Genomic DNA, 20,437 nt, shown 5'->3' on the forward strand with positions numbered 1-20,437 from the left:
TACACACTGAGACCCTGTCGGGGCCTGGGGGGTTAGGGTACACATAGAACTGGGATGGTCTGTGAGGAACAGTTAGGGAACCAGGTATAGCGCTCAGCCCCCTGACTATCTGAGCCCCCTGCCCAGTAGCTGTGAGCTGAGCCTTCACATCAGGGACTGCTATGTGTCCATGTGTTGATGAGGGAGTGAGGTAGCAATAGTGTGTGCCCAGCGAGGTGCTAAGTGGTTGCTCTCACAGACTCATTCTTGAAGATGCCTGAAGTCTGTACCAGTGGCCATTCTCTCAGATAAGGAAACCAAGTTCTAGAGAATCTCAGAACCTGGATGTGGTAGAACCTGACTTCAGAGCCCATCTGTCTATACCCTCTCTGAGAGAGAGGGGGCGGGGGAGCGCACAGGGGCACAGCTTGGCCTACTGCTTCTAAGCTAAGTGCATCCCCGAGTAGAGGACCCGCGTGAGACTCACACTTTGCCCTGTGTAGTGAGTGCACTTACTCTCTCTGGTTTGCTCGCCTAGTTCTTCTCAGGCACCGTTATTACAGAGGCAGCCTCTGGGTGGAGGAAGAAGGTTCTGCAGGGGCAACAGAAGAACTGAGCTCACCCAGTACCCATTTTATCTGTTGAGTTGTGATAGCTTTCAAAATGGAGATAGGTGTATTTATTCCTTGGTGTAAACGAAGCGGCCGACTTTGGCCTGGGGATGTAGCCTGTGGATAGCATCTATGGTGAGCATCCGCCTATCATGGGTGAGGCCCTGTGTAACAACAAATGAACAAACTAAATTTTATATTTTACTTAAAGATTAGGAAAGATTAGAAACATGCCCATACAAGAGCTTGTCCGTGAGTGTTCACAGCAGTGTTTCCTTAATTGCCAGTGCCGTCCAGATGTCAAACAGCAGATGCACAGAGGAGGAACAAGGCATGTTCTCCCCGTTCGGCAGTTATAAGACGGAATGAAGTAAGCTGGGAATATGGCTGAGAGGCTGAGGGCTTGCCTGGCATTGGTGAGGCTTTGGGCTCAGTCACAGGCACTGCAAAAAAAAAAAAAAAAAATTACATTAAAAAATTAAGACATTAAGAAAAAGAATAGCATACTGCCTCATGCCATGGTCTCTGAAAACACAACCCTAGAAAAAGAAGCCAGACGGGAAAGGGCTACATGCTGTAGGACTCCACTGATGCAAAATGTCTAAAACAGGCAAATCAACACAGACAGAAGGCAAATTAGTGGTCCCCAGGGGCTGGGAGGGAAGTGACTCTCTTGGGTACTGGGTTTCTTTAAGGAAGGATACAGTGTTGCAGATCAAGATAGCTGATGGCTGTGCCACCTTGTGAATAGACTAATAAGCACTGATTGGAGTGTCTGGATGCTTTCAAAGGGTGAGCTTTGTGTTGCTAAGGTATATGTAAATTTTTAAAAATAAAGTGACCTTGCTTCCCCGAGGCATTCCAAGGCCCTGGACAGTTTGCTTTGGAGCCACCTGCCGCGTGTGCCATCCTCTCTACCCATTCTGCAGCCACCTGCCTCAGTCTCCATGTCAACGGGGGTGGAGGGGGTGGAGACGGCAGCACTGGCTTCAGTCTCACTACCCACTTCCAGCCGGGGCCAGCTTGAGGCATGCGGACGTCTGGGCAAGGGAGCTACTTGGCACCCCATCAAACCGGTATTCTTTAAGTGTTTGTTTGACATTTATTTGGTGGGAATGAGGAGAGACTGATAATCTATTAATGGAAACTGTATGGAGAAACAGATTCGCTTACCAGTTCACTTCCACTGACTGAAACAGCACCAGGGTTCAGAAAACTTTTGAGGAAAGCAATTCCGACTCTTGCCGTGCTTGTCTCCCAGGCAGGTTTGGTTTTGCTTTACTGTTTTCTGCCCTGCAATGCTCCACATCTTCGAAGAGCATCCTAGGGATTTAAGTTTAAAACTTAAGGTAGCGAAATGCTTTCTTCTTGTTCCTAGGAACAGCAGCACACACTGTTTCAATGTAGACCGGGGCTCCAGGGTTATGGCTACACATATGTGGAGCAGGCATGCAACAGATTTCACTTCACTTCACCCTGTGTATGTTCCAGGTCTTTGGAGGGACCTTGGGTTGGCCGGTGATATATTTGTTCATTCTAACAGAGCTCGGAACACCCAGAGCTCTGTTCCACAAGTGATTGTCTGTGAGGTCTGCTACTTAACCTGGTGCCGCATGCATCTCAGATTTCCAGTGCATTCAGTCACACGTTCACACAGCATCCCTCTGTTTTTTGTTTTTGTTTTTTTAAATTTGTTTGTTTGTTTTGTTTTGTCCCAGAGTGCTTCTTTCCCCTAGTCTCCACCGGGTTAGTCACCATTGTCCTCTTCACCCATGGGGAGTCATGTAGACTAGAGGGGCTTGCCTGACAAAACTGGCTCACCACTGAGGTGTCAGCATGACAAAAGCTCCACACTCCCCATGTTTCCCTTACCTGGAATGTGGGAACCTTAAATGGTGACCTCATAGCTATTGAGAAGGGTGATGGTAAAAGCTAAGAATCGGGATGGATGGAAATGGTTGCATAGAGCTTGGTGAGCTATGGCACCAGGTGCATGTAGAGCGAGCTGGGCAGCCTGAATTCTAGACTCTGCCCGCGTTGGACTCTGGGGAATCTGGGGTGTTCTGCTGGCTCCGGGGTCAGGAGAGTATGAAGATGTGTGAATTAACGCAGGGGTCAGAGGCAGGACTGCCAAGGAGGCTGTGTCTCTGAAGGCCAGCCCCCCAAAGTTGCTTGCTCCCTCACCATGGTGTTCCCTAGGGTGTAGGATGGGCAGTGTGGGCGGTGTGTGAAGAGCGCTGTTCTCTGCAGCCACACCTCCCACTGCTGTGCCTCACTAGCTCTCTTCATGTCCCCATTCCTTCTCTCTCTCCTCTGACTCTTGCTGGCTGTGCGGCTCACTGGCAGTTGATCACTTTGTCATCCTGATCATTCCTCTGTCAAGACTGTTCGCCCTTGCACCCACAGCCAGTGTCTTACTAGTCCTGGTGCCTGGCCTCAGCCTTTGAAGTGAGACTGTCCTGAGCTTGGCCATTGGTTCCTGGAATATTTCAGTGTCTGTAACCTGCTGGGGGAACTACAGGGCAGGTCACTGGAGGGGTTCCTAGATAGCTGTCCGTTTCCAGTACATAGGTCCAGGAGCAGGGGAATGGGCTCCTAAATGTGTTTGGCAGGTAAGGACTAGTGTTGAGCTATGATGTGGACCTGGGCATGTCTCAGTTCTTGTGGCAGCCCTGGGCTGAGCAGTGGCTTCTTTGGTACTTGTGGGTGACTGGGACTCCATGAAATCCTATTTCTCTAACTTTCTTATTTATTTATCTTCTAATCTATTCCTTTGTTTGTTTGTTTGTTTGGTTGGTTTTCAAGACAAGAACAGCCTTGGCTGTCCTGGAACTTGCTCTCTAGACCAGGCTGGCCTCAAATCCATAGAGATCAACCTGTCTCTTACCTTCAGAGTGCTGGGCTTAAAGGCATGCACCACCATCCCCTGGCCCAATTCTCTATCATTATTATCTTGTTTTGTGAACACAGCTCTGGCCTATGGGTACTTGGCAGAAGTAGGCATCTGTTCCTCCTGTGTCTAGACGAAGGAGTTAGAGGCTCAGCAGCAAAGACGCCTGCATCTTCCAACCAAGTGGCCAGCCAAGTGTCTCCCAACTCCTTCCTGCTTTGGCTAGTTTTCCAGTTGTTCCTACCTCACACCCACACTATGGTCTGATGTCCTCTAATCCTAACAGGGTCCTGAGTGCAACCATTAGGCTGGAAGCCAAAAGTCCTGGCCATATAGAAGCAGGCAGCTGTGTGAGGTTGTTGATCTCACGCCTGTGGAGTTTTTTTTCTGGGCAGTTAGGAGGAATATCCATTTGGTTCTGCCATAGGCACTCCCTCCATGAATGCATGCATCAGGCTTTGTAAAATGGATAGTTCCCTGTCATCCACACCCTTTGGCTCTCTTGCTCTACTAAGGTTTTGGGTCTGATATTGCTCAGGCTGAGGCTGGCTCTACCAGTTTCCCTATTGATAGGCATAGAAGGATGAGGAACACAGGTGGCTTATCTCCTCTACCTTTGGGTTTTCCCTGCAGGATGCTGGCACATGTGTCTGGGTCCCTGACTCCCTTCTGTGGACATACTGATCATTCCTCCTCCTGTGGTGGAGACATCGACAGAGCTGCTCAGATCTACAGGTAAAGACGAACTGTTGTGTAGTACCCGCCTTCTTGCCCAGCCTTTAAAGTCTGTGGACTGTGGAACTTTAGCCATTTCTTTCTTCCCTTGAAAACCTTTCTGATTGTTGTGGTAGACAGCCACCCATTGATTAAGTGACAATACCTTCGTTGGTTGGGAAGGTATTCTGTCTCTGGTAATAGCTGTTCTTCCCTAACCCCCATACAGAGCATACCAAGGGGGTTCTTTGATATTTGTTCTCAAGGTTCTGTCTGGGCTCTCTGCTCCAGATGACAGACACGAGACAAAGTAGGCCGGAGTTTTGATTGAAGGTACCTTCTTTCTGGGATTTGGGACCCCAGTGACTTTCTGGCCTCTGTGGAGAAGCAATACTGGGCTGCTTGCTCACTCTGTTGTCCATGGGCTGCAGCTGTCACCCAGAAACTGGTGTCCATGTGTTTTCTCAGGCTCTGTCCCTCTGAACCCACTCTGCATTTTGTGTTTCATTTCATAGACAGTGTCTCCTCTGAGATCCTGCCTGACGTGAGAGCCTCTAGTAGAATGTCTAGGCTGTGAGCTGACTGCCTTCCTCCCTAACTTCCCACAGACTCTGCTTTCTGGACACTCATCAGAGGGCTTGAGCTTTGGGATTGCAGATGCTGTACATTCCTAGGGAAGAAAGCCGTGATGGGAGGAAGGCTCACTGGCCCCAGCCTCCTTGTAGCCATTGGACCTCCATCATAATTGAGGGAGCTGAAGCCTCAGGTGTTATAGACTCAGTTGCATAGCTGGCCAGCAGCATGCTTGAGATCTATCTGTCCCGGCTTCTGACCCGGAGCACACAGTCCAGCTTTCCAAATGTGATGCCTGGGCCTTTGGGTCTAGCCTTGACTTGCTCTTGGTCCCTACCCTCTGGGCCCCCTTCCTCACTGGGAAACTCCCAGGACACAGGGCTGTCAGGGCTGCCTCTGGCTTCTGCTTGCAGGCTGGCACCCGGGGCTGTTCTTTTCTCTAATTGCTCATTTTCTTCACTTGCCAAGAAAAGGCCTCCAAGTGCTAAGGGGTGTGTGTGTGGTATGTTATGTTCTTTGTTTTTTTTGTTTTGTTTTGACTTCACTTTCTAAGGTGTCTCTGTACAAGCAAGCTATGGGACAGTGACATCAGAGCACACAGCCCCTGCTCATGGCTTCCGTGGTCAGGTCTGAGCCCCGTGGTTACCATGTGCTAGTAGAGTTGGCCTCCAGCATGAGACAGAGTCCCCCAGAGAACCCTGCCCCATAGGACCTGAACGTTGATGTCATCTCTTGGTGCTCAGAGAGACCCTGCCCCTGCTTTGGTTGAGGCCTCTGCTTCCTGTTTCCTTTCTCACAGGAAGGGGCTCTTTCCTGCTTAGCACCTGCCATGACTGAATTTGCAGAGGTGACAGCCTCGCAGCCTGTCTCACCCAGGGTCCTCAGTGATCTCCCCGCGTCATTCCTGTATTCTACAAGCGTTTATCAAGTACTCGGTGTACATTAGGTGTATCGTGCATGTTCTGCCAGCCTGTAAGCGCAGGGGGAGTTACTATTCCAGGTGCCAGGGACGCAGCTGTGAACAAAGCAGACAGAAGCCCCCATGTGAGCAATTTGCCTCCTGGTGCATTCTGTGCTGTACCAGTGTCCTGAAGTCACCTCTACCCAGTTCTGTTTGCCAACTTTCTGTCTTCCTTCCCAAGCCCATTTCATGTACTTCCTTGTAAGCCCCCAACCCATGCTAACCCATCCCTCCTCCTTTTCATATTGCCCCAGCATACTGCTGTACTTCTGATATGATTGTCACCGTAAGCTCTGATGCATTTGTGCGTCTGTGTGCTGTCAGGCTGAGGGCCCTTTAATGGGTGAGACTTTGTACCTCTCCTGCTCCCTCAGCCTGTCCTGCAAACCCAGATATGGAGAAAAAAAAAACAGTCCTGAATGGGACAATTATGTTTGCTCTAAGCTGTCCTGGGAGTTTGTAGTCACATGTTGGGCACAGAACTCTGAGCAGAGAGCAAGTCTCTGGGTGGAGGGTAGCCCTGTCAGAGGTGCTCCGAACAGGAATGCTTCCCCCCTGTCCTCTGCCAGGGTGAGGAAGGAAAGGGCCCAACAAACAAGAGTTTATTTTTAGAGAAGCTTCTTGCTCCAAGGGAACTCCAAGCTCTTTCCTTCCAGAAGGGCGGTGGGCTAGAGGGCTAAATGGCAGGATAACTGTTTTGTTTCTCAGAAGCCTGGTATCTTCTGCATCTTCCTAGACCAGAGAGACAGGGCATTACAGAGAGCCTGCCCCAAAGAGGGTCCCAGCTGGGGAGACCATTTGCCTTCAGGAAGTTGAACAAGCTTCATTCTGAGTGACTAAATAGAGAGCACTTAGCTTTGGCGTCACCTAAGTGTCCTTGAGGCTGGAATGCAGCAAGAAGGGTCTCCCGGAATAGGTCTTCTTGGCTTCTTTCCTACATCCTGGTGCAGGCTCAGGCTGGGAGGGGTACTTCCTGCCATTGTCTCCATGACAGGCCTCAGCAAGGTCACTATCTCCTCCACAGGAAGAGGGCCTGGGTAGGGCCACAGAGCACAGCAGTAATGGACGTAGACTCCAGACCTTGCTCTGGGCTGGAGCTGAAGCTAGGACCTAGGCTCTTGTTACCTGGGCAGCTGAGCCTCTGGAGCCACAGCTTCTCATCCCTCTCTGTGAGCATTCTTGTCCCCACAGGAAAAAGTTGGTCAGTTTATTCCCTTGGGTTTAGACCACATCACAGCCCAGAACAAGCAAGGACAAAGGGGAAAGGCTAACTGGCATATTGGCACAGAGTAAAGGCACCACCATGAGGCTCCTGAGGGTCAAGAGCTTGTCCTCAGCTCTTTGCTCTCCTCACAATGCTGATGGAAGAACTGGGTGAGATTTGATGTCCAAGCCACACTGGGACCAGCTCTATATTTGCTTCTGTTGGCTTGTTCTGTCTGTATTCTTGTGGTTTGATAGCTGCTTTGACTCAACATCCAGAAGTATACTGGACATGAACTTTGACCACAAACCTCCAAGGACTCGCTTTCTCTGACTGCAGGCCTCCCCTCCCCTGGTATACACTTCCTCAAGGATATTCCATTTCATCCTCTTGGGGTCCTATTGCTTAGAGAAAGCTCTGCTTCCTTCAGATGTGCCCTATATCCAACAAGGTGGCACAGTCTGTGTGATGTTTTCTTTTTTCTCTCTGCTGCTCATGATCACTGTAGAAGCATGCTTTGTGTTAGCCAGTTTTCTGTTACTGTGACAAATACCCAAAATAATCAACTTTTGATGAGAAAGGGTTTGAGTTGGCTGATTTTTTTTTTTTAGAAGCTCCAATACATGACTGGTTGTTCCTGATGCTTTTAGCTATATGCTAGGTCATGGTGCACATGTGGCAAACCAGAACTTTTCCCTCAAAGCCAGGACTGAAAGACAGGAGGAGAAAGGGAGTGGAGTATTTTTTCCCCTCTGAAGGCAAGTCCCCAGTGTTCTAGGCCCCACCTCTTAAAAATGTCCACACCATCTCCTAATAATAACCCAGTAGTACAGTTATTCAGGAAGTTCTACAAGCTGGAAAGTGAGGCCTGGACTACAGCTTAGCGGTAGAGTGTGCACAGCTCTGTACTGTCAGAGGTAGGATCCAGGAGGAACTGAGAGACTGAGGCTGTCCGGGACTGCCTGTGGGTAGAGTGAGTGAGCCAAGGGAGGGATTGCCAGGAAGGCAGAGGGGTAAGAGACTAAGAAGGGCATAGGTTGGTGTTAAGGCCCTGACCTTCACTTTGAGTGGCATGAAGCCATGAACGCGTTTGGAATGTTGAGGGCCAGAATGAACCTGTGGCTGCAGTGTTGCGAACAGGCTGGAGCGATGGTGGGAAGAAGCAGGAGGAACATGGGGACAGCTGCAGTAATGGGAGGTGGTGGGTGCTTGGACTTAGGAGTGGGTGTTGAACTCTAGGTCTGTGAGGACCTAGGGCTGGAAGGACTCTGAGACTCTAATCCACATTTAAAAGGAGGTTTCTGTAGGGGACCTTCTGGCCTGACTTTTCATGTAACCTGTAGGGAAACTGAAGCCCAGTGAAGAAAGTTTCGTGCCCAAAGTCAAGCTGGTTTGTGGCAGAGCCAAGCGTTGGGGTCTAAGTCCAGTAGTTTGCAGCTGAGCTGAGTGGTTTCCCAAAGGAAGGCTGCACAGGCTTGTGAGCCACAGGCAGAAGGGAGGGCTGGCTCCCCAGTGCTGTGGCTGAGCAGTGAGCCCTGACAGTGCCAGCAGCCTCAAAAGTGGCAGCCTATGCGTGGCATGCCAGGCCTTCAGCGGCTCTTTCTGGGCTACTGCCCAAGATTTTGACTCTAGTTGTACTGCAGCATTGGTATCACAGGCTTTGGGCATATCAAAGCCAGAGTTCACAGTGTTCTTCATTCAGCTTCCACTGAGCTTGAGGTGAGGGCCGAGACCAGGAAGAGACCTTCCTGTCCTCCAGGAGCTGACAATCTTAAGACTGATTAAGACTTAATTAAGAATGATTAAGACTGTGTGAGGTGGAGATGGGGCAAAGTGTCCATGTTTGAGGCATGTGCAAGACTAGCTACGGTCAGAGGATCATTGATCTAAAGTATGAAACAGCCTCCATAGCGCCCAAACTCCCCAGTGGGCACAGCCAGAGCTCATGTCCACCATGGTGGTCTGATTCAATCTGTGATAGCGTCTGTTATAATAAAGGAACACAGAAGGCCAGCTGTGTCACTGAGAACAGATAGCACTCACATCAGGAAGATCTGCTGTGCTCCTGACATCACTTGTCAGGAGGCTTCTGCGTCTCCTTGGTGTTTCTTTGGAAGGGGCTACGGTTGGTCAGGATGTTTGAGCACTTGAGACTACTCTCCTGACAGGCTTTGCAGTGCGTTCTAGCTGGTGGATAGACTCTTCCCCAGCTTCAGACCTCAGCAGGAGGGCCACCTGGAGAAGGCAGAGTAAGCTCTTGTTTCTTTTCTCTTGAGGAAGTGTGAGTCTGTGGGCTAACGTGGACGCAAGCATCCAGTCTGATTTCCCTTTGTGCCGAATAACTCGGCCTGTTCCATTCCCAATACACAGACCGTTGAGGAGTGATGATGTGGAAATTGCTGCCACTGACTGCCACTGACTGTCCCTGGCATCCATCCTTTACTCTGGTGAACAACCTGGCAGTCATGGGGCATGGCTAAGAACACAGCTCCACAGGCAGAACCACAGGGCCAGGTACCAGGTACTGCTGAGGCCTGGCCAGACTCTAGCCACCTGTGTGCAACAAGCTTCTGGAAAGTCAGTTGTTGGCACCTTCCCAGGGACAGAGGGTGAGGGCCACAAAGCAACCAGAGACAAGCTTTCTGCCCTGAAAATATAGCTAAGGGGCTGATATAGGGGCACAGGGCTATTGTTGCACTCAGGAGGATGAACTAAGAGAATTATCAAGTCTGATGCCAACCTGAACCACTCTGTCTCCAAACAAATCAAAATAGAGCTCCAGCAATCAAACCAAATGACAAGTGCCCTGTCCCAAAGGCTGTAGGACTGTGAACACACACCCTCTAACTCCCTCCCCATCCTCCCCGGTGCTGCAGCCCCTGCACAGCCTCTGGCAATGCTGGCCTGCAGCATCCGATATGCTTTGCCTCTGGGTGCTTTGCCATTTCTGCTGGGACTTTCAGGTAAAGACTGGTGCTCTAAGAACCCTCAAGGCTGGGTGCTGTTTCCTACACTGCAATAGTTTCAGAAGTCGCTCTTCTCATGGCTTCTGTTTCCCCGAGAAAAGAGGAATGCTGACTTACTCCTGGACTGAGGCGTGGCCTCAGTAGGCCAGTCATCAGATCAGCAGGAACTAAAAGTGTTGTGTTCTGAAGCCACTTGAAAGGTTGTTATGAGGGGCTCAAGGAGAGTCATCCTTAGTCTAGGTCTCTCCTCCTTGCTCTGTGGCACTTGTCATTCAGAGGGCTGACGACCTTGGGAGATGGGTCTCAGTCACTCAGGACACATCACTGTGGATGAGTTCATGAAAGTATAAGTCAGGTAGTGCACTGGTAGCATCTCAGCAGGGGCCAACCAAATAGGGCTGGCCCATCATATGTCCCTCTCAAGGCACATCTGATGTCACAGGTGTCCTTTAAAAAACATGTTTTTTTAATTAGCTTACAAAGTAATAGCTTTCAATTTGGGATTTTGATGGTGTTTCATTTTGGCTGATTCTCCCCTCTCCCTGTCTTCGCCTCAGTTCCCCACCCTTTTTTCTCATCTGTACTTTTTACTCCCTCCTGTCTCCCACTCTTCTCCTTCTCTGCTGGAAGTAATAGGCTTGAAGTGGGGAGACAGCTTGGTGGAAGGATCTCCCAAGGATAGTTTAGCTGTAAAGAAGATGGAGGCAAAGGAAAACAAGAACACTATCCTCGAGCCCAGCAGTGTTAGAACTTTAGCAAGTGCACTGCCAAGATCCTTCCTTTGGTCAATGTGCTGGCTGATTTTGGCTCTGTGGCAAACTGCCAGAGACACCTTGGGCAGGTCCCCTCAGCCCTCTGTGCCTCACTGTCCCCATCTGTGAGATGGGGCAGTATCAAAGCTTACTGTACAAGACATGTGGTGGTTGAACAGGTAAAACATCTGTGAGGTCTTGGGACCAAATGGAACATGTCAGCCACTGGGACCAGTCCAGGCTCTGACTGCCAATGCTAGCTACAGAGTTGGCCTTTTGGGGGCTGCCTTTTCCAGGTCTCATTATGTAGACCTGGCTGGCCTGGAATTCTCCATATAGATCAGGCTGGCCTTGAATTCACTGAGATCTTCCTGCATCTTCCTTCCATATCCTGGGTTAAAGGCGTATACAACCATGCCTCGCCTATAAATATTTTTTGAAGGATAAAGGGGATGAGGGAAGAAAGACAGGAAAAAGCCTGGGAACCTCTAGCACTGTAGGTATGGCTGCCAGCGACAAGCAGGAAGGTGGGTCTCCTTCCTTGCTGCTGGCTCTGTTGACAGATCTCAGCAGGGCAATAGCTTCCTAGCCCATCAGCACTGGCAAAGCAGATTGAGAGAGTGCCCACATCTGTCTTTGTCCTGGGCATCATCCTGGTGCACTGCTGCTGTATAAGGACAGCCCCAGGTAAACATGTGGGTGGGATCAGTTCACGCTCTTATCTGGCCAGTGAGGTAGAAGAATATGCCCTCTGGGATGGAGAAGACAGATATGGATTAGAGATTCTGACTCATGGCTGGAGAGGCCAGTAGTGCAGCTAGAGCAGGAAGAAGACAGCTGTTAACTGTCTAATTCGGGGAAGGCTCTTAGGAGAGGGGACAATTCAGCTGGGTTTTGAAGAGCACAGATGAGTTTTACTAGGGGGAGAAGGGGAAAAGCAGACACTGCACACAGCAGTGTCTTTGCTCCCATGTTCTTGTGTTTGGGGTTTCAGGAAGGGCCAGGGTGCTGAAGTATACTGTTAGAGGATAGCAGGACAAAGGCTGGGCATACAGCACAGGTGTCAGGAGGAGAGACTGACATTGTGGGATTCAAGGAACTCACTGTCCTTGTGACTGCTTCTCTGGCTCTTATGTGCTTGTTAGCAGCAGGAAAGAGCCTCACTTCTCCATTTACATGTTTCTGACCTTCCTCTGGCTCCCTGCTGTGATGGGGCCTGCTGATGCCTGCCCTGCCTACATCTTTAGCTCCTGGTTATGGGTCTAACTACCCCTGATGCTCCTCTTGGCCTATTCTAGGCCTCTTCGGCACCCGTAGCCCAGTTTCTCAGAGAGTGCTGTGGACCAGCCTCCTCTCCCCATGAAAGAACAGCATTCTTGGCCTCAGAGTACCAGGTACTTGCCTGGAAGAGCCCCAAATACAGTGCTGTTAGGTTCTGACCCATGTCTGCCTTTCCATTTTGTTGGATGAAGATGTTAAGCCTCCAAAATGCTGAGTCTTACCCACCAAACTGAAGCTTGTCCCCAAACTGAAAGTTGAGTCCTCGTGATACTTTATTTCCAACTAGGAGGGGTTGGCTGGACACTGAGGTTCAAGAAGAGGATCAGGGGTCCTCAGCACTCTGGCTAACAGCTGTCCATGCATCTTCTTTCTACTTGAGGTTGGCTATGCAGGAAGCAGGACCCAGTTTTCTCCTGCAGGCTCATACCAAGTTCAGTTTGAGGGTCAAACAGGAGGGCTGCTCCCCAGGGTAGCAGTGACCTGCTTTTTGTGAGCCCAGCCTGCTACCCAATTCCTCTCCTTTCTAAGCTGGATGGTCTGCCCCGATTAGCACACTGACATTAAAAAAGCGTGTCACCTTCGGTCTCCCCTCAGCCCGGCAGCTGTGATATATCAGTTTGGACGTGTCCCCTGCCTCACTACAGAGGGCCAAGGCCAGCAGGAGAAGAGGGATTATGTTGTTCCCATCTGTCTGCTTAGCCCTTTCCAGCTGTTTCCCATTCCCTACTGCCAAGTGGCAGATGTTGGGGTGAGGTCAGCCTGGGAGCTGGGGACCTGCCCATCAGCTTCACGTGAATGTCTTCAAGGCTATTTCTGGCCTTGCCATTATCCCAACGGCTTCAAGTGATAAATATAGACACAGATTGAAAAGCCCCAGTGGCAGGCAGGCAGGCAGGCAGCATTGGGGAGCATGTGGATGGGGGCTCAGCTATAAATAAGTCTGCTGGAACACCTCCCCAGCCATGCCACCACTGCCGCTGCCAGGCCAGTGTGTTTGCGTGTGTGCACTCAAAGAGATCCACTCCCTCCAAACTCCCTGCCTGAGCACACTCGTTCCTGTAGGATCATGGGTAAAGGAGGGGTGGAAGGAGGTTCTGCTTAGGGGAAGAAAGGAAAAGTGAGCTGTATGTTGGGGTCTGTAATAGCAGGTAGACTACTAAAGTCTTCTTCAGCCCTGAGTGACCATTGTAGAAAGAAAACGGCAAGTGACCCAATAAGAGGGTCTCGGGGACAGCTACATGATATGGGGAGCAGATTGTGCTGAGAATGGTGGCCCTGTTCCTGCAGCCTTCAGTCCTCTCAGCTTCTCTTGGTGAACAGCTGGGAAGGAAGAGGCTGACCTAGAGGATTGTAGGGTCCTGAGCAGCACTCCTGCTGGAGGTTATCATATACCCCAGTTGGTGTCTTTTTTCTTTTTTTCTTTTTTTTTTTTTTTTCTTGCTTTTGCTCTGCTCAAACCTTTGTGAAAGCAGTTTTATTTACCTCATTCCTGTGTCCTCACTGCCAGACCCCAGGCCAGCACACCAGGCCTTAGTTTGGGCTGAGCTCCCACAGGCAGGAATTCCAGATGTTCCGGACCTTCATCTCCACCCACTTCCTTCCTCGTGCCTGTCTCTATCTTCCCCGCCTTCCTTGGCATCCTGTGGTTTCTCTCCTGTGCCTTTCCTTCCCTTGTCTTTCTCCTCCTCTCAGCCAGAAGCAATTACCTGGGGCTGCTGGATGGGAGGGACGTGCTCTGTGCTCAAGAGATGCTTCACATCAAGAATCTTGGAAACTGATCATCAAGAAAGTACTATGGCCATGTAGTCACCAGTCATAGGAAGTGGCACCCTGTGAACCCCCTCCGTAGCCTCATTTAATAGGGACGGAGCATTGGCGCATACAAGCTGAACCTGGCAAGGAGTGGCGTGTGTTAATATTGTATAAATAAATGTTGCCCTAGGTGTTCTTACCGATTGCGGTCGAAGAGAAAGCTACTGTCTTATATGAGAGTAGCTTTGAAGGAGAGAACCATGTTACCCTTCCCCATGCACTCTCTGTGCTGTAGGGCTTCCGGGGACAAAGGGAAGCACAGGACCATAGCACATGCCAGGACCTGCTCCTCAGTCCTAAGCTCTGAGCTCTCAGTGCTACTGCCAGGATGAACCAGGTCTGGCTCTTGTTTTCAGATTTGTCTCTTGTTTTCAAGATAATCTTGAGCCGGGGGGGGGGGGGGGGGGGGGAGGGAGGAGGACAAAAATATGTGCTTTTTTGTGATACCCATGACAGCCACACAACGTGGAAGCTGGAACTTCTGCTCTTGTGGTGCTGTGTTTGCTAAACACAGATATGGGTTTGGGGATGTAAGAGAAGCCCCCTAGGTGGGGGAAATGGCTAGTGCAGAGCCGGCAAGGCTGAGGGAGGCACTGCGGGCCCATGTCTGTATGGACGCCTGGATTCCGGTTGTGGCTCCTGTCAGGACTGTTAGGGGAGGCTGAGCTGAGAGGAGAACCAATTGGAGCCTTGTGCACAGTGAAGTTTGGTGTCTTGGGATCTAGGAAAATGTTGAGGGGCTTTAGCTTGAGGAATGCCAGGTGAAGTGGTATGTTTCCAAAGTTCTACTTGACTTTGTGTGTGTATGACAGGTTGGAGGCAGGGGAGGAGGCAGACTGGTGACATTACAATGTTGAGTATCTGGAAGATTTTTCTTTTCTTCTCTCCTTTTTTTCCCTTTCCTTTTCTTTCTTTTTCTTTTCTTTTCTTTTCATGGGGGCCTATCAAACTGGGATGTGTGTACATGGCTACATGCCCAAGAGACAGTTGTTTCTAAAGATGGCAGTGCTCAGCAGCCATGAGCTAAGGCTTGCAGGGGCTTGTGACAAGCATAGAGCCATCAGTTCCAATTTGCTTAGCTGTCCTCTTCAAGGGTGACTTTGTCCAGCAAGTTTGGCCCAAGCCAGTAGCCAGGCCTTCAGCAGAGATAACTGATCCCCCAGGGACTGGCTTGGGGCTCTCTTGACAAGCTCCCAGATCCCAAAGTTGCAGAGATTGCTTCTAGCTCATTCTTTGAATCCGTGCCTGCCAACTGTATCCATTCACCCTGTGGTGATGCAGAGCCCAGACCATCAGCATCCAAAGAAAAGTGAATGAAGAAAGCATGCTATGTGAGGCACAGATAAACACATCTCTTCAGGGACCACAGAGTCCTGAGTGAAGACCAGACCACAGTCTCATGATGTAAATATTATCGTATTGTGGTTTTGCCCCGATGGAGAGATAAACAGGGTGATAAAAAACAAAACAAAACAGGGAGGCTGGAGAGGTGGCTCAGTGGTTAAGAGCACTAACTGCTCTTCCAGAGGTCCTGAGTTCAGTTCCCAACAACTACATGGTGGTTTACAACCATCTATAATGGGGTCTGATGCCCTCTTTTGATGTATCTGAAGACAGTTATAGTATATTCATACAAATAAATCTTTAAAGTGAAGGTCTTGTGTTTTAAAAAAAAAGAAAGAAACAGTGGTTGGTCATTGTCAGAGACTGGGAACAGGGGTGGTGTTTGTGATAAGGCGGTAGATGAGAAGTCAGCTGTTCCTATGCAGAGCTTCTAGCCAGCCCTTCAGTTCCAGGACTCTTTCTCAGATGGTAAAACTCACCCCAGGGGGAGAGGGAGAGAGACACATACCAGGTACCCACAGAGAACCTAGACCATCCTGGTACCCGTGGCTGTTGTTCTCCCTGAACAGGGACTTGGGAAGCTCATGAGATTGCTGGAGTACGGAGGAACCCCAGAGGCTTTCTAGAGCTCTCTCTGTCCTGCTCCATCCCCTTCCTAACCCTTGGTCATTCAATCCATGCTACAGTTTGCTATACAGTCTGACTTCCTCAAGCTGGCTCTTTCCGCTTGTACCTCTGCCAAGCTGGACTCTTGGCTGCATCTGCCTTGTATGTCTAGGAAAACAGATCAGTGTTTGGTGGAGGTCCTGAGTTTCAGAATCTGAGAGAAGGCCAGTCTGTGGTCTTGGGCAGTCTGGCTCTGTCCCTCTTAAGCTTCTACTTGTGCTGTCAATTGGAAACCTTAACTGTCACCTACCTGGTGTGTATGCAGTTTTAGATGAAATAGGCCAAGGCAGGTCAGGCAATACAGCTGGACTCACTGGCCATTCAGCTGCCCCTTTAAGAAGAGACGGTGACACAGGAGAAAAAAACTGAGGCTCAGGAAGGCTGTGACTGGTAAGAACAGAGTTGTTGGTCCTATCTAGCTAGGTCTCCCTCTTTTCCCTTGGGTTGTGGTAGAGCAGCTAAGAAGAATGGGAAAAAAGTATCTAGTTGAGATCAGGATCCAGCCAGATGACTTTGAGCAAGCTACTCCAGGCTCAGTTTCTTGGTCTGCGTATGTGGCTGAGCACACAGTCCCAGCCAGCTCTGGCTTCATTCCCTCACTGTGCACTAAGGGTCCGTATGATTCTAGTACTAGAAGGCTGGGAAGACTGTGGAAGTTTTGTTTCCTTTTCCTTTGTTTCCTTTGGCGTTATCCCTGATGGACCAGGTTTAAGGATGGAGCTGAGAGGAACTTGTTCTAGGCTGGAGACAGGTCTGGATGAAGTGTGGACACATCTCCTGTAGGCTGCCCTCCTCCTCCTTCTCCTCAGCCATCTGGAAGCTGGCTGGCTTAAGGACCCCAAGGCCCTGGACTGGGCTTCAACAGAGCTCTGTCTGGCCAATGCAAATGGAGGGTGGTGATTTATGGTGTTGTGAGAGAGAACTCTTCCAATTATCAGCTTCCTCAGTTTCTTGCTTTGTGGCCAGAGTTAGAGGCAGATGTTTGGATAATGTCCCCAGAGTACTTAGCTGGCTTTCCTGGGCCAGAGAAGATGATAGAGATCCCAGTGTCATTGTGTGAGCCAGATGTACCAGATTTCAAGTGTCGGGGAAAAGCACAGACCTTGGCAGGCTGCCCTTAAGACATACCTAAGGATGCAGGGCCCCAAACTGGAGCTAGTCATGGTTGTCTCCCCTGGAAAGCCTCCTCTGAGCTTTGTGAGCATCTGGTTGGGTCTCAGGGATCCAGTTCCCCTGGACCACACTAGTTCTGTCCCTTCCAAACTAAGCTGCTACTCTGAGCCCAGGTTACCCCCTGTGGTTAGCCTGGGGTGATTAGCTTTAAATGAGACAAGTGCTTCGGAAAAGCACTGCCTAGGTCTACTGGCCAGGCTGGTAGCTTCACAACCGAAAACTGAGGAGCAGGATATGACAGAAATGGCTCCACAGCCCCCATGCTTTCTGTGCTAGGCCAGCCCACAATAGTCTCTCACTAAAATAGCTGAAGAAGAGGACCAAGTTGAGGAGTTGATCCTTGGGAAGCAGATAGGAATGCCTCTGGGCAGAATATTTAGACAGCATCAGCCAGCCTGGCTCTGTGTCCTAAGCCCCACTGACCCTGCCTCCCCATCTTTGAGACTCTTGGGAGTCCTGTGCTGATAGTCAGTGGGGACAGGATGTAGCTGAACCTGACATAGGGCAATTGACTAAGGCATAGCTCTGCTCAGGTGGCTGTTTGTCATTGCTGTTACTTCACAGGAATAAGAGGCACCCTTTCGGTCAGTCCTGTCCCTTGGCAGTCCAGCTGTATACAAGGTAGGAGTAAGTAAGTGCACGGGGCGTGGGGTGTGGGTTGAAGGTGTCATACTGTGATGGACAACATTCTGTCCAATAGACTTCATGGAGATCATTTCACAGAGCCAAAACCTCTATGTTCTCCAGCCCTGTATCAGCCCAAGTGGGTGCTTCTGGGGCACGTGAGTGTGTGTGTGTGTGTGTGTGTGTTTGTGTATGGGTGTATGTGTTTGTGTATGTGTGTATGTGTGTTTGTATATGTGTGTATGTGTGTATGTGTGTGTGTATGTGTGTATGTGTGTGTATGTATGTGTGTGTGTGTATGTGTGTATGTGTGTGTATGTGTGTGTATGTGTGTTTGTGTATGTGTGTATGTGTGTTTGTGTATGTGTGTGTTTGTGTATGTGTGTATGTGTGTTTGTGTATGTGTGTATGTGTGTTTGTGTATGTGTGTGTATGTGTGTATGTGTGTTTGTGTATGTGTGTGTATGTGTGTGTGTATGTGTGTATGTGTGTGTTTGTGTATGTGTGTTTGTGTGTGTTTGTGTATGTGTGTATGTGTGTGTTTGTGTATGTGTGAATGTGTGTGTTTGTGTATGTGTGTGTATGTGTGTTTGTGTATGTGTGTGTGTGTTTGTGTATGTGTGTGTGTGTGTGTGTGTGTGTGTGTTGCTTCCCTGAGGGCAAGAGGAGAGAAGGGATGTTGGGAGTGGAGGGTCTACCCAGAGTCCCCTCAGCAGCTGCCCTGAACTTGAAGGAGTAGTTTGTGTTTCCCCGCACTTAAAAATAAGCATTCTAAGTCAAATATTTATTTTAAATAAATATTTTAAAATACTGAGATACAGTCACATACCATACAATCTCCCCCATTTAAAGTACTGGTCCAGGCATTGTTTAAAATGTTCTTAATTCTGTAGCTATCACCACAGTCAACTTAAAAACACTTACTGCACTTCACAAGCGGCCCATTTCTCTCCAGACTCTCTTCCCCATGTGATCACAATCCACTTCTGTCTTCACTGGCTTGCATTGACATCGACTTCTACAATACCTCTTATTCCAGCATCTGCCACCGAACATGATATTTTCAAGCTGACCCATGTAGCATGGATCAGTACGTCATTCTGGTATTTTAGGCTGAGTTGTATTCCGGCGTATGAACAGACCCTATTTGGTGACCAGTGTGTTTTTAAGGGATGACTGTATCTTAATACAGTTCTGAGTTGGTGGGGTTAGGGTGGGAGTGTAGGGGGGAAGGGCACTGGCGGTGATTGTAAACAGAAGCAGCTTCACAGAGGTCCTCAGAATCAAGTTAGAGGCTGAGCCTAGACACTGTATGATATCCTCTCTTCAGTAGCTGGTTGGACACTGAAGAGGCTTGTAAGGGTGGGGTCTCTTGCGTTTCCTAGAGGTTCTCATTTTCTCTTTCCAGACTCAGGGAGATTACACAGACACTGAGACCCGGGCTCATCCAAGGTAGACAAGGCTCTGCCAGGTGGAGGCCACAGCAGGAGGTGGGAGCCCTGGAGCCTCTTCAGTTTCTTCTTTGAGAAGGCTTTGCTTTGAGGAGCAGATCTGAGGCCTGGAGGAGCCTTGCAGGCAGATCTGGAAATTGGACCAAGATTAGAACCAGTGTGGTTGATAGCAGCCTAGGGATTAGAGGAAGGGCAGCAAAATATTTCTTTAATCTCACTCCGATTGTCTGTCTTTTCCAACAGTGACTCCTAGCCTTGTTTACTCCCTACAGCACTGTTTTCTGGAGAAAGGGGTCCTTTTATTCAAAGGAAGAGCCTCTTTCTGCTAATTCTTAGGTCCAAAGGTCTCAGATATAAGCCCTGGGCTTCAAGGAGTGTATCTGTATCACCCTCCCCACAAGCTGAATGCTACCTCACTGTAGCATCCTTCAGCCTCCAAAGCAAAGCAGAACAAGAGAGGAATGCCTCAGGATAGCTCTCTCAGGCAGGTGCCTCCAAGGAGGCATTACAGCAGTGAGTTTCCCTTGCCTTCCATCAACCTGTAAGATGAGTGAGAGAGGACACATGTATGTGGCCTCACAGGTTGTAGGTGGACGGGTAGCTTAACCCAGAGGGTGGCCTGTCTTCAGTGAGAAACTTCAGGCTCCTGTGGGCTGCAGTGGGCTAGGGACCTTAGGGCTGTGCTTTCCCCTACGAGTCATCTGAGAGTTGCAATGTGTCTTCACAGCTCTCAGCAAGGCCATTCCTAGTGCTTGCTTTACCTGTGTGTGACACTTAGGATCCCTGTCTCAGGAGCTAGAACGGGTTCCTTGGGTTAATTCTGTGCCAGCTCCTGTTGACCTCAGCTGATTTCACCATGCAGCGGTGAGTTCTTTGCATCCTGAACCACGGAGAAGCTAGATTTATAGATCTGGTTACTTCCTTCTTCTCATGAGTGGTGTAAGAACAAAGTAGGGGAAATGGATAAGCCCCGGCTGCATATTTTTCTGTGAGACTAGGAGGCTCTGGCAGCTGGCAGGGTCAATGCATTTGCCACCTGGGTACCATACCTCTGAGTGGCTGTAAATTGCACACCCCATGAGGTGGCACCTGCTGCCACAGGTCACTCAGGCACCTCAAGCAGGTGGCCTCCTAATGAAGTGACTACAGGACAGGGACCCTGCTGTGAAGCCAGGCACCTCTGCAGGGGATGAGGTGGTCAGATTGAGAGAGGAGATGCTCCTGACTGTTCCTGTAAAGGCCACCCGCAGCTGGGCAGCCAGACCATGGCAGCAAGGGAATGACTGTGAGTGAGTGATCCAAGCCCTTGCCTCTTCTCTTAGCCACCTGCCTGATGTATGCGTATGGCCTTGTCACTGCCTAGGTCACTACTATTCTGTCTGCCCAAGGAAGCTGGACAGGGGTCAGCAGGACTTTTGACAGTCATAGAAGATAGA

General features: G+C 49.7%; 1 protein-coding gene across 4 annotated transcripts in view; it reads left to right on the plus strand.

Moving 5' to 3' along the window:
* PITPNM2 (phosphatidylinositol transfer protein membrane associated 2) overlaps window positions 1–20,437 on the plus strand; it is a 125,920-nt gene that overhangs the window by 28,777 nt on the left and 76,706 nt on the right. For 3 of the 4 annotated variants that reach the window (XM_080941180.1, XM_080941182.1, XM_080941183.1), the window contains exon 2: window positions 4,114–4,215. The exons of the other annotated variant lie outside the window; for it this stretch is intronic. The gene's annotated coding sequence lies outside the window, so the exon portion shown is untranslated. The remainder of the gene's footprint in view (window positions 1–4,113; window positions 4,216–20,437) is intronic. 4 annotated transcript variants of the gene reach the window in all.

Source organism: Micromys minutus (genome assembly GCF_963924665.1).
Source record: "Micromys minutus genome assembly, chromosome: 29".
Taxonomy (NCBI): Eukaryota; Metazoa; Chordata; class Mammalia; order Rodentia; family Muridae; genus Micromys; species Micromys minutus.